This window comes from Tenrec ecaudatus, chromosome 9, assembly GCF_050624435.1.
Source record: "Tenrec ecaudatus isolate mTenEca1 chromosome 9, mTenEca1.hap1, whole genome shotgun sequence".
Lineage (NCBI taxonomy): Eukaryota > Metazoa > Chordata > Mammalia > Afrosoricida > Tenrecidae > Tenrec > Tenrec ecaudatus.
The window spans coordinates 160,552,144-160,569,428 of NC_134538.1; the positions used below are offsets into that span (position 1 = coordinate 160,552,144).

The 17,285-nt window shown below is 42.7% G+C and overlaps 2 pseudogenes; one reads left to right on the plus strand and one right to left on the minus strand.

Moving 5' to 3' along the window:
* Positions 1–17,285, plus strand: part of LOC142456648 (olfactory receptor 2A5-like) — a 33,293-nt pseudogene that overhangs the window by 7,282 nt on the left and 8,726 nt on the right.
* Positions 11,905–12,820, minus strand: LOC142456647 (olfactory receptor 2A5-like; annotated as a pseudogene).

A 17,285-nucleotide genomic window follows, 5' to 3' on the forward strand; every position in this document is an offset into this window, starting at 1 on the left:
ATTTATGTGTCACATAATGAAATATATTGCACTATAACATAGTAGCACCTAGTCATATATTCTATATGTAACAGAGCAACACAAACACACACATACATACTCACATTGTATGGGAGAGTTCTAACGTGGGACTCCCTTTCAGGACACCAAACCACAGTCACTGCCACGGAGTCCACCAATTCATGGTGACTGAATAGGACAAAGGAGCCTTGCCCTTGTGGTTTTCCGACCCTGTTACTCCTTATAGGAATGTAGAGCCTCATCTGTGACCCATCAAGATAGGTGGAGGAGAGATGATTCCCACAAACCCTCACCCTGTCAGGCACCACCGTTTCCTCAGCTGCCTTGCCTTTTTGGTCCAAGACATGGTAGGATCATGTCTTCTGTCCCTATGGCTTGGTCACTTTTCCAGTGAGGTTCTCTCTCCTTTCTACCACTTTGCTCAGATTTGGAGTCCCTACATTCAGTTTCTCTTTTCAGCAGCTGACTGCGTTCCCTTGGAAACACCTTCCCCAAATGCAATACTGGTTTTACACTGAGAGTTTCATTGGCCTCAGTCAGCACCTGATACTGAAACTGACCATCAGGTGGGAGCATTCTTGGTCACAAACAAAGCACATTTGCACATATGATGTTAAACAGAATGAAGCACGGTGGCCTTTTGCATCCTTCAACGTGTGATCTTACAGGAGGAAAGCTACTTCACAGTAACAGTAATAACACTTACACTGTTGTACTGTGGTGGCATATTGTCTGCCTGCATTCCCCCCTTTGACGGCTGAGCACCCACGAGGAGAAATCTCAGGGCTCATATTAGATTCTGATCTGGCATACTCTTTCTTTTCATTGTATTGGACAGGGTTGTATCCTCTCACCTGAATTATTCTATCTGTATACTGAACAAAGACCCACAAAGCAGGTTGATGTGAAGAAGAACATAGCATTAGGATAGGGGAACATTTGTAAACTGGTGATGTTTAGGTGACACAACCTTGCTTGCTGAAAGCAAGGAGTATTTGAACACCTGCTAACCAAGGTCAAGAATGGCAGCCTTCAGTCTGGATCAGAACTCAATGTAAAGAAGATCAAATCCCCAACACTGGACCAAGAGACAGCATCGTGATAGATGCAGAAAGGGTTGACATTGTCAAGGATTTTCTCTTGCTTGGATCCACAGTAGCGCTCATGGAAGCAGTAGATGACTCACATTAGGTAAATCGGCTGCACAAGACCACTTTAGTGTATTGAAGAGCAAGGATATTACTTGAGAAGGACTAAGGTGCGACTGCCCCAAGTCATGGTATGTTCATTTACTTCATATACATCTGAAAGTTGGGCATTCAGTACAAAAGATCAAAGAAGAATCGATCAACAAACAAATGTCTGAGAAATTGATAGTCAGAATGCTCCTAGGAATGAGGAGGGGAGAGAGTCTTATTCCCACGTACATTCGACATGTTATCAAGAGAAACTGTCCCTGGAGAAGTCCCGTGCTGGTAAAAGGGAATTGCAGCGAAAAAGAGGACGGTGCTCAAGAAATGGATTGATGCAGAGATGCAACAATGAATACACACACAGGAACATTGCTGAAATGATATGGGAATGGCCATTGTTGCCTCTGTTGTGGATAAAGTCATTGTGAGTCTGAGCCAACTCAGGGGCTCCTAATAGTAACAACATATGATCAACTCTATCAATTTCTTCAGCAATCAAGTCCCCTGGAGGCACCCTTCACTGTCACCTCTTGCCATGTCATGACGCATTCTGAGAGCGTCACTGTCAGTGGGAACAATTGCTCAGACAGTTGGTTGATTCTTTCTTGGGTTCTGTTCCTAGGAGGCCCATATCTATCCATAACTCAGGGGAAGTAGGCTCAGAGACTGCCTACTGGGTAAGATCCTGTACCCCAGTTCCTGGTGCTACCCCTTCCACTTTGGTCTCCATATCTCAGAAACAATCTAAGGGCTACCAGTACTTTTGAAACAGTTTGAAAGGTCAACCTAACAGAACATTTAAGATATCATTTCCATGTCTTCTTCCTCTTGGATATTTAGACTGTAAACACTCAGAATATAAACCAACATAGATGAGTATATTGATAAATGGGATTCAATTGTAACTTATTTGTAAACCATTGTTGTTGTTGCTGTTAGGTGTCATTGTGTTTGGTAGATTCATAGCTACCATACATACAAGAAGAAAACACTGCCTGGTCCTTCACCATCCTCACTGTTGTTTGTATGTGTGAGCCATTGCTACAGGCACTTTAAAAACCCATCTTCCCACTGACCTTTAACTTTCCCGAGCATGAGGTCCTTTTCCAGGAACGAATCTCTCCTGACAGCACATCCCAAATATTTAAGATTGGGGCTTCAGATCCTCACCTGTGGGAGCGTTCTGTGTTTTAACACAGATCTATGTGCTGTTCTCTCTGACAACACAATTCAAATGCATCGAGTCTATTTCAGTCTTCCCTATTCAATATGCAACTTTCACATGGACATGACGCACTTTAAAATACCATGGCTAGGGTTAGGCACACCACAGTCCTCACAACACCCTTGCGTTCCAGTCCTCAAAAGAAAGGAGGTCTCTTTGTCAGACGTGTTCAGTGCAATACACCTTGACTGATGCCTTCATGAGCATGGTGTGGATACAAGTTAGATTAAACTCTTGACAGCATCATTTCGTGTCCATCTTTCATGAAGTTACCTATTGTACTTTGTGAGGATGTAGAACTCTTTTACTTTGATTCACAATGTATACTGAAGGCTGCAATTTTTATCCTTAGCGTCAAGTGATTCAAGGGCTCCTAACTTTCAGCAAGCAAGGATGTGTCATCTGCATGTTCAATATAAGTTGAAATAATATTTTACCAATAGTATTAAGAGCCAAAAATAGTGTATTAAATCACTAGTTTGATTTTGTTCTTTGTTTTTTACAATTTCTCATGTTAGGAAATTGTTGGCTCCTGCTTTCCCTATTTTTACAACATTGAGAAGTATTTCCTTTTAGATTTCTATTTGTTTGTATATCCACGATCATTTTGTAGGACATATCCTAAGATGAAATTGTAGATTCTCAAGATAGAGACAATTCACATACCTACCTGGTTCTTAATGCAAGCTTCCCTCTTATTTGTTTTTTGTACCATCTCAGTCCCCACAGACAGTATGGAATGATCTACGCTCTTACCATTTGACCATGGCAAACTCTACTCAGACAAGATGTGAGGAGTCAGGCCCAGCAGGGACTGGAAGGACTGTCTGCTCCAGGAGCATTCAGTGCAGAAACCCTGGTCATCTATAGAATGGACTGGTGAATTCTGGGACAGCGGGACAGGGGATCTCAACTGAAGGAGCAAGGAACTAGAAATACCCAATTTCCCCTTGGATACAACATTAAAGATTGGGAATTTACCTAAGATTCCAATCATCACTTGGGTTAGTTATGTTCTGCTTCTCCCATGACACAGGGCACCATTCAGCCCTAAAACAAATGGCCTGAACCTGTCTCTCCATGTAAAGTAAATGAGACGTGGGTATGAATCCACTGACGTTTTAAAGCACAAACACATTTACACACATAGATCTTTCTGGGATATTGAATACATGTGGGAAAATTCTTCGGGTTAAATGAGAAACCTTCAATAATGATCATTTCTAGTGAGTACTACCTTCACTTCTGCTGACTTACAGAGTAGGCTGTGCAAGAAAATTTGCCTAATTTTTACATACCTGATTGACTCCCAGGAAGAAAAACAAATTGTTCCCATTTGTTTAAAAAAATCTATAAAATAAGATAAAGTGGGAATTGCAAAATATTGCTACTTTGCTTGATGGTAAACAATCACTTAGATTTACAAGAAACCTGGATCCTGTGGGAATTTTCCTAGTGTTTCAGATGGAAGCTGCACTTGTGAAAAAGGGATGATCTTTCACAGCAAAGAGGAGCCAGAGACCCTCCCTTTGGGGTTTCTTGAGAGAGGCTCCATTGGAAGCAGTTCGGGTACAGAAAACGGAGCCCGCTGGCACAGTGACTGACACACTGCCCACTGCTAACCCAAACCTTAGTAGGTGGAACCTCCCAATGTCCTGAGAGGAAGCCAGTTTCCATAAGATTTACAGCTTTGGAGCCGAGGCATACAGTTGACCACTGTCCTGTGGGGTCACCACCAGGATGCAGTCTCTCAAAGGACATAGATTTGGTTTGGGAGAGAAAAGGTCAACATTTATTACAGGCTACAAATGCAAGCGTGAGTCTAATCAGACACCTCAGTGAAGACGGATAGGATAATCCATTCCAAGTGCCAGCTCGTGGAACCCAGAGGGCACCTTCTCCTCTGGTCCAGGAGACACGCAGTGCCAGAATGGGAACTGGCGTCCAGCAAGCAACTGTGGTTGGTGATGGTTTCCTTTCTAATCATCTCAATCTCAAACTGGGATGAAATTTGTTGTGGCATCCACCAAATTGTAAGTGAGATCACAGCAAAGCAAAATCCCCAAGTGGGAAAGTGGAGGGAATGACCTTTGCCATGGGGAGAAGCATGTTTCATGTGGTGCATGTTCTGATGACTAATGTGGAAGCCAGACAGTGTAATGTTAACCTTGCGTGTATGTACGTAAGTGCCCGGGTTGCAGGTGTTTGGATTGGAAACAGTCTTCTTTCCTGGATAAAGCAAGTTCAATGAATGGATTGCAGACAGGAACAAACACGCAATGGAAGCAAAAAAGTTATGTAAAGTCTGTCCCCCTGAAAGAAAGACAGACAAACTCCAAGAGCCAGGACCCTGAGTCCTCCAGGGCACATTGTATATGCCAGGCTCTATTTAAAAATATTCCCACTAGCTCTGAAGAGCAGGGAAGGGGGGTAATGAAAGAAAATGAAGAAATTCCTTTAGCTGGCTTGTCTCCAGAGGGATGGAGCTGATTTCTGGGTCAGGCTGTGCAGAGACACATGTGACCCAGGCAGCTGAGAGGGTGGCAGTCTAAGCCAAAGGTGGTGAGCAGGAGTGGCCTGGGCGTGGGCAGGGGATGTGCAAGGCAGTGTGGGAAGCCCCATGAGATCTCCCTCTGTGAGCTGTTCATGTCATCCTTCCATATCCAGGCTGCTGACCACAGAAACCTGGGGTCAGGTGACTCTGAGAGAGGTTATCATCTGACTTTGAATTTGAAAGGTGGCCTCTGGGAGCTTGGGGCACATTCTGAGTCTCATTACTGTCACCTGGAAAAGCACCTCAGAGGCAAATGTGAAAAACAAAGACCTTTAAACGCTCACCTGTCTAGAGTTTGGGGAGAAAGGCTCGTTGTGCTGACACTTGTATGAGGGGGAGACGACAAGCTAGACAGTTAGAGATTCCAAACACGTGGAATAAGAATTCTAGTACACCCGCTGTAGCCCAGCTAATGCTTTCTGGATCTTCTTGCTCTTATTAATATCTGTCCATGGTGGCCACACAGGGGGTACTAACCCAGAGATTCCAAAGTCTGACTGTGAGGAGAGGCCTGTGTCAGAATCTGATCAGAGGGAGGGACATTTGTCATTAATCTTACAGTCCGTGGGGTCCTGTCCCTCCCTCTCCATCTCCCACCTTCAGCTGCTGACTTGGGCGATGAGCTGTTTTACTTACTGCCATGTTGTTTCTGCCCATTTCTTCAATAGGGCCTTGGGCTCAGAATGCACGTCACCAAGAAGAAGGGACATCCTACAGGGTAAATCTAAGTCTTGTCTCTAAAGCATCCTCACGGGGAGGGAAACCCAGATACAGAGTGCTAACTGAACTGCAATTGTGTTTTGTGTGCAAGGCCCTCTTGTATCATCGGGTGACTCCAGCCACTCTCCAGAGACACAGCGATGATTCAGAAGGAGCCAGGGGGATTGCATCGACTCGCTCTCTCCCTGGGGGGAAGGGAATGATTTGCTACTGCCTCATCATCATGGGACCCAGGGAGTGTATTTCCTTGGGTCCTCTCCTTGTTCTTGATTTGTTATCCCCAGGGCTGTGTTCCTCCGTGCTGCTTGGGCCTGAGTGAGTCAAAGTTTCTGGAAATGATGCAATGTCAAGTCAGAGGCCTTGTAAAGATTATGGTCAAATCATGAATTCATTTATTCCAGTACTTGGACCAGATTTAGCAATTCTAAAACTGCTCCATGGCTGCTTCTCTGTAAAGAAGTAGCTGACATAATAGGTGACTTGTGAGCTTCTAATCAGAAGCTTGAAGAGAGAGAGGAATGGGCTTCTGCCCTAGTAAGCATTAGCTGATTTGACCAGTGGGGTAGATTTCACCTTCTCCTGAGTTGAAATTGACTGGATGGCAGTGCATTCAGTTTGATTTGGATCTCTGAGTTCTTAGTCATTCAGTGGTCCTCACTCAGGTCTTCTCCTGGAGAACTATTTTCTCCTGACTGGGAAAGAAAGAAATAAAAATAAAGCATCTTGGAACATAACCCATTTAAGTTTTCCATCAAAATCATTTTCTTTTAGCATTTCTGAATGGCCACTTCTTCCTTTTAAATGTCTTTCAATGAGTGAACCTCCATCTCAGACACCTGTCGCACATGGAGCCTCAGCTTGGCCTTTCTGCTCCTGGATGGAGGCCTACACAGCAGATAGGTGTGCTTCTCTCACGGTCTGTCTCCTTCTGCCTCTTTTTCCTCTCCACCCAAGATCTTCAGGTTTTTGTTCTTATATTTATAAATCTCCTCTCTAAGTCTAGTTGCTTTACATTTGGTTCTTCAAATGGGGTGCAAAGCATATATTCAAAATAATAAAACTATATTTAATCTACATTAAAGCAGAGTACATTGTGCTTTAAATAGGTTAAATGGAGCCATTTTTCCCCTTTGAAAATAGCCAATGTGAGCAGGAGCTCCTCACTACAGCCCCGTGCTCCATCTGAACACGCTCTCTGACTCACTGAAGTGCTCGCCATACATCTCTCACTCTTGAAATCCTTGGTTTTCGTTTCTATTTCATTTCTCCATATTTTATCCATTTGAATGTAGACATAGATTATTTAAAGCACTCCTTGGTCTTCTTAAAGTGTCCATCCTACAAGCCTTATTTCCTTCTTTAATAGAATAAATACTTATTGTTTGCGTACTTTTCTTCCTTCTCTGATAAACTTAATTATCTACTATTAACATGCTTCCAAGTTGTGCCTAAGGAATAATTCTCCCCACCTCTAGAATGAACTTGCAGTGAGTTCTGGGTGAACTTGCAGTGAGTTCTGGGCGGTCAGGTCAGTGAGAGCACAGTAAAGATTAGGGGGCAACACAAATACACAAGGTGTCCTGATTATGACCCCTCGACTGTTGTGAGGTTAAATCATGTTCCTCTTCCTGGAGGGAAATGAGGAGCTATAGATACTGACTCTCAAATTGAAACTAAAGTGGGTTTATATTTGAAAATGAGAATTCAATTAAACAGAAATCCGTTTTCAAGTAATCATTTTCTGAAGTATCGCTAAGGTAATGAGAGTCTCTGTCCAGCCTTGATACTTTTCTGTAGTTTCAGATAGATTTAAAAAAAACAACATATCCAAACAGTGGCAGGCAATCCTGTAGGAGATGTGTTAAGTAGGAACAAGCGTTAAACCTCATGGTGAGCTAATTTTGAGTTGGATAACTTCAATGTTTGTTCACAGTGCTGCTCTGACTCTTTGTCTTTGAGGTGTCATCCAGAAAGGAGGGTTGATCAATCCTGGAACACAGAGTTCACTTCAGTGGGACTCAAGGTCACTGTAGACATGGAAGGACTCTTCTTATGGATCTTCTCTCTGTTTTATGACGTCTGTGTGTTGGCAAATGGGATGATCTTGGGGCTCCTCAGTCTGCACTTCACACTACATGGTCCTGCTACTTCTTCTTCCATCTCATTGTACTGCTATGCCTTTTGTTTCCAGAAATATTCCCTAGGGAAAGTTGAAAAACATTCTTTTGTCAAATGTATTATACAGATTTTTGCCGTCCTTTCTTATCTTTTTTGCTGCTTCGGACTGACTGGGCTCCCCTGATCTATCCAGCAGCCCAGGCAACACTCATGAGCAGGCTGTGTTGAGGGTGACTGAATCAAGAAACCACATGGAGATGTGAGGTGTTCTAAGCTCCCCCCACTGAGCGGGGCCTGCATGGAGTCATACTATTCCTGGCTTTTGTTTTGTCCTCAACTTCTCCACATCCATCAGAGTCCAACATGGTGGACTGTTACCAGGAGCAAAGGCAGGTCACAGAACTGCTCAGAGGAGGAGCTGACTTATTCCATGTAAGCTCAGTGCTGGAAATCCACAGCCCAGGTCTGTGTCCTTGATGCTATGACATCTCCAGAAGCTGCAGGTGATGTCCCCCTCTGAGGAGTTGTGCAGTGCAAGAAAACAGAGTAGGTGTGCTTTACTGATTTGGAGGAACTTCAACCTGAGAGTTGACCCTAGCTCCCAATATTCCTTCATCAACAGGTTCGTCTTAGCTAGAGTCAGCCCGCAAGCCTTTGTCTCATCCTACTGAGATAAGAAACTAGCCTATTTCTCTAAGACAATGGTAGCTCATCAGTCGATTTTTTTCCAGTCAAGAAATTCCCTAAGTGATTGCCAGCTCATTGGTTAACAAGTCTGACCACTGGCAGGGCTGGATCAAGGGCAATGTAACGTAGAGGAATTCCTGAAACCCAAATAAAGGCTGAACATGATAGTGGGACAAGAGGAAAGTACAAAGAAAGAACTAGGAGGCAAAGGGCAGTTAAAGAGATCTAAATATAGGAATATAGAGACGTAAATATATTTATATATGATGATGGGAAAATAGATATTTGTTTAGTATAAAGGAAACAGATGGACAGTGGGCCCCTATTCAAGTACTCCCTCAAGACAAGAACACTTTGTTCTAACAATTTGGTAGTCTGAGATGCTCATCTTCCCGGCACGATTGTTGAAGACAATGGGTGCACAAGAAAATGTGGAGAAGAAATCTGAGGGTGCCTGACTATCCAAAGATACAGAATCTGGGGCTCTACAGGCTGGAAGATAAACAGGGTCCTTCTAACTGAGCAACAACAAAGACACATAGAAGAAGCACACAAACCTGTGAGATAACAAATCAAAAAAAGGATCAGGTATCAGGCATCAAAGACATCCCCCCAAAAAAGATCATAGAATTGATCATGAGAGGGAGTTCAGAGTGGGGACGCTGGGGCCATCTGTGGGAAATTGGACATCCCTCTGCAGAAGGACCATGGGGAGGAATTAGCCAGTCAGGGTGCAGTGTAGCAATGATGGAACATACAACATTCCTTTAGTTCTTGAATACTTCCTATCCCCACTATCATGATCCCAATTCTACCTTACAAGTCCAGCTGGACTGGAGGATGTATACTGGTCCAGATGGGAACTGGAAACACAGGGAATCCAGGACAGATGACTCCCTCAGGACCAGTGGTGAGAGTGGTAATACCAGGAGGGTGGAGGGAAGGTCATGGAGAAAGGGGGAACCGATTACAAGTGTCTACATATAACCTCCTCCCTGGAGCATGGACAGCAGAGAAGTAAGTGGGTGAAGGGAGATGTCGGATGGTATAAGATATGACAAAATAATAATAATTTATAAATTATCAATGGTTCAAGGGCGAGGGTGAGTGAGAAGGAGAGGGAAAATGAGGAGCTGAAACCAATGGCTCAAGTAGAAAGAGGATGCCAACTATGCACAAATGTGCTTGACACAATGGATGGAGGGATGGATTGTGATAAGAGTTGTATGATGCCCCAATAAAATGATTGAAAAAAACCTGGCCAATATTGTGAGATGTTTTTGTTTCAAGGGGAAAAATACTACCTGAAAGCATACAGTAACATTTTCAAAACAGAAAGACAAATAAAAGCCAGGAAATACAGTGAAAGAATGTCAAAAATCTGGAGGTCGAAAGTTGAAGTAGCAATGTCTGAGTAATGCAAAAGAATGAAAGAATTGAGTATGTTTTTAATTTGACAAATATCAGTTATGGGAAAAAGCATGATGAACATGAAACACAATAGAGTAAAAGGAAGGTTAACTTTGTCAAACTACATGTTCAGTTTGAAAATACTTAAAGAACAAAGTATGAGCCATAGGAAAATAGACATACACACTAAAAGTAAAAGCAAAAGAATACAAAAATAAAAAAGAAATAGAGAAGTAGGATAGTAATTAGCAATGTATTTTAGAATTTGATTTTCAAATCTGAAGTATTATTTATTACCAATACATCCAAGTGCCATTAATGAAAACAAATACAAAAGTTTGATTTATTTTTGAGATTTTCTTGCTCTTTTTTTCCTCCGGTCAGATTCTCACTGACAGTCAATTCTGACTCATAGTGACCCTGTAGCACAGGGCAGAATTGCCCCTGTGGGTTTCCCAGAGTGTAATTCTTTATAGAAGTCAAAAGCTCTTTCTTTCTCAGAGCAGAACTACTCAGGTTTAGAACTACTGAACTTGTGTTTATCAGTCTAAAGAGTAACTACTAGGCCTGAACTTAAAGTTCATAATTTCAAATTATTTTTTCAGTTCCAAGTTTCTTTATTAATAGGTTTAAAATCGTATGTTTTGGGAAACATGGTAGCTGGAAAGGTGCTAATTCTGAAAGATGTAAAATAAAAATTTCATAACAAATGTTGTGAAAGATTTACCAGTGGGATATTCTATAAAATGAAAGTGGTACAAATGGAGAGGAACTTATTGTGCAAAGTATGAAAGACAGAGAGGAGCATGCTAACTTTAATATTGGGTCAGACCCAGAAAGGAAGAGGGAAACAATAACACAAATTATGATTCTGCAGAAAGCCAGGCGCACTTCCATTGTGCAGAGACGATGGAGAGGAAGACAATGTCTGCAGTGAGTTCAGAGTCATCCTCCCCCTTAGGAGTCTCCTCAGTGATCTGTCTACACAAATCCTGGTAAATACTCGGTAAAGATTCCTCTGTCAACATAATGCCAAATGATCCCGAGATTCAGATGGTGAGACTGAGGCCTTGAAGCCGTATTTACCACCAGATGAAATACAGAAATTATACTTCCTGCACAAGCAGTTAAGTGTCTCGCAAAACACATCATTAAAGACCAGAATAAAGGCATAAAGAACTTGAAATAAATCAGCAACAAAATTAAGCAAAAACCAAGGACCTTATTAATCCTGTATTCCTGAAAGCAGTGGGTCACGAGATTTTCTGCGATTGTCTCCAGCTGAGGCGCCAATTCATAATCTCAGTGGCTCTCACTGTAGGTCTCAGATTTGAAGGCATGGTGAGCAGTAGGGGAACTGCTCAGAGATCATGATGGTGATGATGGAGTATTCCAAAGGCTCAGACAGGAATATTCTAGGAGTTGTCAAGGAAGGCTGGGCTCACTCTGAAGTGGCCCCCAAATGCCCTCCAAGTCTCTCCCTTTCAATTAGTCATGTGTTGTACACTCTAGAACCACTCAGGATTGGCCTCTGAGTTGTCATAAAATGGAAGTGGATACACTTTCAGATACAAATAATCAATAAATCGCTACTCATGAGTCAGACCTGGTGAGCTTTTTGTTTGTCAATAAAGATTTATTGGAACACAGGAGCAGTCATGCATGTACACATGATATGTGACTGCTGTTGCCCTACTATATTTGTTACAACAGAGAGGATATTGCCCAAAGAATCTTAAGTTCACCACAAAACATTTACTTGTTGTTGCTTTTAACACCTTCTCTAGGAACCAATTCCAACCTCAATGTCATAAAGGTTTTCTCCTCTTTTTATTCTCTAGAAGCACGATAGTTCATGTTTTAGCATTTGAGTTATGAATATTGCATTTAAGGTGGCATTTATTCCAGCACATGGTAACCAGTTGCAACCCCCATGTCCGTGCAGGAAATCCTCAACCCTAGTACCCTAACAGCTGTCACATTGACTTCTCCTTGCACAGCACTCTCCACAGAGCTCCCTTCACCTCCACGTTCCTCAGGCTGTAGATCAGGGGGTTCAGCATCGGGTTGAAAAAACTGTAGAACAGGAAAAGGACCTTCTGCTGCTCCTCAGGGTGGCTGGACTTGGGCGCCATGGACATGATGATGGCACTGCCAAAGAAGAGCCCGACCACGCAGAGGTGGGAGGAGCAGGTGGAGAAGGCCTTTCTGCGTCCATCCCCAGGCTGGATCCTCAGGATGGCCAAGAGGATGCGGGTGTAGGAGGCCAGCACCAGACACAGGGGCCCCACTAAGATAAACACACAGGCTCCAAAGATGACCAGTTGGTTGAGCCAGGTGTCGGCACAGGCCAGCTTGAGGACAGACAGGATTTCACAGAAGAAGTGGTTGATCTCATGAGGTCCACAGAAGGGCAGTCTCAGGAGGAGACCCACATGGAGCAGGGCCAGGAGAAAACTAAATGCCCAGGTTGTGGTAGCCAGTGTGCTGTAGACCTCGCAGCTCATGATGACTGCATCATGGAGGGGGTGGCAGATGGCCACGTACCGATCATAAGACATCACCCCCAAAATCAAGCACTCCATGCGAGCAAAAGCCAGATATGGAAATGCCTGTATTATACAAGGGATGAAGGGGATGGTTCTCTTCTCACCCAGAAGGTTTGCCAGCATCTTGGGGACATAGTTGGAGGCAAGGGGCACGGGTGAGGGAAGAAGTACACGGAGGTGAGCAGTCGGGAGTCCAGGCAGATGAGCCACACAATAGCCCTGTTTCCCAGCCTGTTAAAACATAGAGCATGGAGAAGAACCCAAAGAGAAAATATTCCAGGTATACGTCCACCAGGAATTTCAGCAAGGTGACCTCCGAGACCCAGGTCCACTTTTCCCCCATGCTCATGGCCCAAACTGATGCATCCAAGACTGCAGCAGGAAGGTCAGAGATGGAGAGCCATCAAAGATGCACAATGTTGAAGGAGCACTGGAAACAGAGAACATTTTCAAATTAATCCTTGTTCTCGGATTTTCTATAATTTGTATTATATGTGTGATTAAACTTATTCAATCTGACCATAAAAATGATAAAATTTACCCTTGTTCAATGAAATAATATGTGCATAGTTTGGTGTGTGTTTGTCATATTGTCAAACTATATATGTGCAAGTCAGACATATGTGAATTTAGATGAAAAAGATATAGAGATATACCCTAAATGAATTCTTTCCATTGATTTTCTATGGACATATTCTGAAAAAGGAAAATGTTACCTATAGCTAAGTTTATGTAAATTGGCTTTGAGACATAAATTTAAAAGTTGTAAACACCATCCCGTGCTCTTTTCCTAAGGAGGAGACTCTATCTAAAGCTAAGCTCAAAGTTTGAAGATCAGGGTAAAGCACTAGTCTTTCATATACATGCTATCACACAGTTCTCAGGTGCAAGTCTTGATAAGGAAATCACATCTAACCCTTGAACCCAGAGAAGGTAGAGTCACAATACATCTGTCTCTTCTCTAACACTCTCTGAGACCTGAGACTCTGCCCAAGAAACTTACGAATTGAGCTAGCAGTCTGATCCCACACACCTGCTCTGAAGGGCTTCCACTGACCTTGTCTGTTGTCTGTTCTTTCTCAAAAATCCTCATGTGAAAGGTGCAAATATGCCTGATGTCTAATGGTTTCTAATCAGATCACTTCTGTGTGATCCTGACTCTAGTTCCTGATAGAATATTATGTGGTCTTGTCGGAGCTCCCCCCCATAACCAGTTTGCAATAAAATAATGACAAGGCGGCAGACTGTGTGTGTTCGAGTGGAGGTCTGTGAGTGCTGCGGAGGTTAATGTGCTCCACTTCTCACGGGGAAGTGGACGCCTCATGTCACTCAGCGCACCCTTGAAGACAGGCCTTTTGATCTATGTCTGAAACGTCAGCCACTAGTCACCCTAAGGAGCACGGTGAGTCTCTGACACACATGAGACCATTAGGGCTGAGTTTCTGTCAGTTTGTCATACTACAGTGGCTTGCATGTTACTGGAAGCTACTCTTCAGGCTTTCAGATATCAACAGGGGAACCAACCCATGGTGTAGAGGTGTCAGAAGAATTTCCAAAGAAACAGAATGGGAAGAAGGAACAGATTGGACCTTTCTGAAGAGTTCGTCTGTGTAAACTAAAGACTAGCAGTGGAATGTTGCTTGAGATAATGCCAGAGGATCAGCTCCTAAGGTTGGAAGGCATTCAAAATACTACTGGACTTGAACTTCTGCCTTGATGTTAGGGATGGAGCAGTGCTTTCAGGGCCTTTATTTGCTGATAAAGCATGACGCAAAAGGAGAAAAACAGCTGCAAGTATACAACAATAAGTGAAAAGTAGAATGTGTAAGTAGGTATCTAGGAATAGATGAAATCATCAAAAATTAGGGGGAAAGTGTAAAGATCCTAGGTATTGTGAGCTGAGATGAACTGGTCTCAACCATTTTGAGTTGGCCAACAGTATGGTCTGTTGTGCTGGTAATGGGAAATTGAAGAGGAACAGCATCAAGCTATCTGCAAGAAGAACATTTCAAGATCTAGCACAGAATACAGTGCTGTCTTTGATAGGATGCTACTCATATGCCTAAGAGGAAGGCTAGTTAATTAGACAATGCTTTTATTTAAATCACATGCCAATTAGTAAAAACAATGATGAGGAAAATTAATTCTACCACATGCTGCAGTTTGAGATTGATCAAACATGCAGTGCTGATGGATTGATTTGAACTTACAAATAGAACACAAAAATGAAGGATCGGTAGGTAGAAAAAACTAATGACAGAAAAGAAGCTGAATATCACATAATAGAACTTTTCAAGATGAACAATTTCCTCATTACCAACTCCCTTTTTCAACAGCAGAAATGGTGATTGCTCATATGGACCTCCCCAGATGACACGCACAGGAATAAAATCAAAGATGTCTGTGAACAATATCAATGGAGAAGCTATATTTCATCAGCCAAAATAAGATCAGGGGCCAGTGCTGCTGTGGAATGGACCATCATGTGCTCACAGGCAAGTTCAGCTTAAGTTTGAAAAAATTAACACATGTTCACAAGAGCCAAAATAATATGACCCTGAGTATAGCCTACCTGAATTTACAGGCAATCTCAAGATTTAGTCTCATGTATTAAATGAAAATGACAGAAAACCAGAGGAGATGTGGGATGACATCAAGGACATCAGACATGAAGAAAGCAAAGACACAAAAGAAAGAAAGGGCCAAAATGGATGCCAAAGATACTCTGAAAACTGCTCTTGAATAAAGAGAAGAGGAAGTGCCTGGAAGGCATGATAAAGTCAAAGAGCTAAACAGAACATCCCAAAAGGCAACCCAATTAAAAAAAAACCAAAACAGGAATGTATTATAATAACATTTGCAAAGACCTGCAGTTAGGAAAACAAAAAGGAATAGGTAACAGCCTTATCATTCCTCAATCTAAGGAAAAGGAGGATAAATAGACAAAGTTTGAGTTGTACTATTGTAGGATTCTTTGGGCAAAACATGGAGAGCAACACATGGAGATTCATAATAAAATGGGAGGCATACACAGTTATTAAACCAAAGAGAATCAGTTGATGTTCAACTGTTTCAAGGTGTAAAAAGATCAAGACCTCATGGTGTTGAAGGAAGTCCAGGTTGACCCTAAGGTGCGGGAAAACACCCCGCTACAGGAACTGACAGAATCCCAACGGAAATGTATCAGCAAACAGCTGCAGCACCGGAGGCGCTCATTCTTCCATGAAAGAGAATGTGGAACACAGCTCTCTGGCCAACTGACCGGAAGAGGCCCAGAGTTGTGCCCATTTCAAACTAAAAAGAGGTGATCCAACAGGGAGTGAAAGCGATCGAACAATATCATTGATATGATATGCATGTAAAATTTGGGTGAAAGAACTTTAAAAATGTTGAAGATCAGTACATTTACAGGGAGCTTCTGAAAATGTAAGCCGATTCAGAAGAGGATGTGAACCCAGAAGTCTGGCTGATATCGGTGGACCTGGGCTGAAAGTATAGAAGACCAAAAAGATGGAGGACTAATTATTTTAAATAAGTTTCTAATTTTTAGAACATTTTTGTAAGAGTGTACAATGAATTTAGGACATTCCTTCATTGTTACAACATTGTGAATGGATTATTAGAACATGCTGAACATGAAAACATATTCACTGTTGTGATAGTTTCCTAGTGCTGCTGTAATAAATCCCCGATACCCTGAGTCTTGTAGACAAATACCCTGATCTTCTTACAGGTGAAAGTCAACAAGCTGAGCTGTGTGTGAGCGCTGGTGTCTTTTGCAGGCTCCAGTGAAAACTCATTCCCTTGATCTTTCCGTGTTCCAGAGACCACCTCCTTTGGCTCACGGCCGCCTTTCTCCAAGCTCAAGTGCAAAGTAGCATTGCATTTCCCTCTCTTCCCTCCTCCTTCATCTTAGAAGGACCCTTGCTATTGCCTGAGGCCAACTCTACACTGTCACAAAACCTTTAACATCACTTCATCTGCCAAGCTCCTTTATGATGTAAAATCACACATAGGCAGGTTCCAGGGATGAGAGTGGGCACTTCTCTGGAGATGTATTTTATGTTTGATGCACTACAATCCTGGCCCCAAATAATCGATCATGTCCATTTCACATACAAGATGCATGCTCCTTTTTCCTGGTCCCCAAAGTGCTTGGCACTTTACACCATTGTCTTGAATCCTGAGTTTCAACTCATTATAAGCTCAAAATTCACAGATCTCATCATGTCAATTACCCATGAGTGGAACTCTGATTGGGATCTGTTCTAGGGCCAAATTTCTCTCCATCTGGTGAAACTAGGAAACACATTTTCTGCTCCCCAAACCCAATGGTGGAGCAGCATAAAGACGAACAGGATTTGACCGTCTTAAGCAATGTTGAAATCCTTCAGGGGGAAATCCTGTAGATATTCAGGCCTGGGAATAATCTTCTGTGCTTTGAGTTTCTGTCATCCGGCATAGCCTTCTGTGTTCCTGAAGTAGCAGGTGACCACAGCCCTGTGGTTTCATGAGCCTTTCTCTGCCTACCAAATGTTTGAACCCATGGCCCTTCTTGAATTCATGCTCTGTGCTCCTTCCTTCCCACCATGGCTATGTTGCTGTGGCAAAACTTTCTCCAGAACGTTGTGTATCTCTTGGATGTATGTGTCTTTGTGTTCAGACCACAAGGCGAGTGTTTATTTCGTATATCTTTCCTGGATCATCTCATTTCAAATTCTGACTTCTGTTGAAAGGGGAGAGATGATCCATGAATCACATGACTCATCTCTTCAAACTACTCCATGACAAGGTATCGACTGACCTTT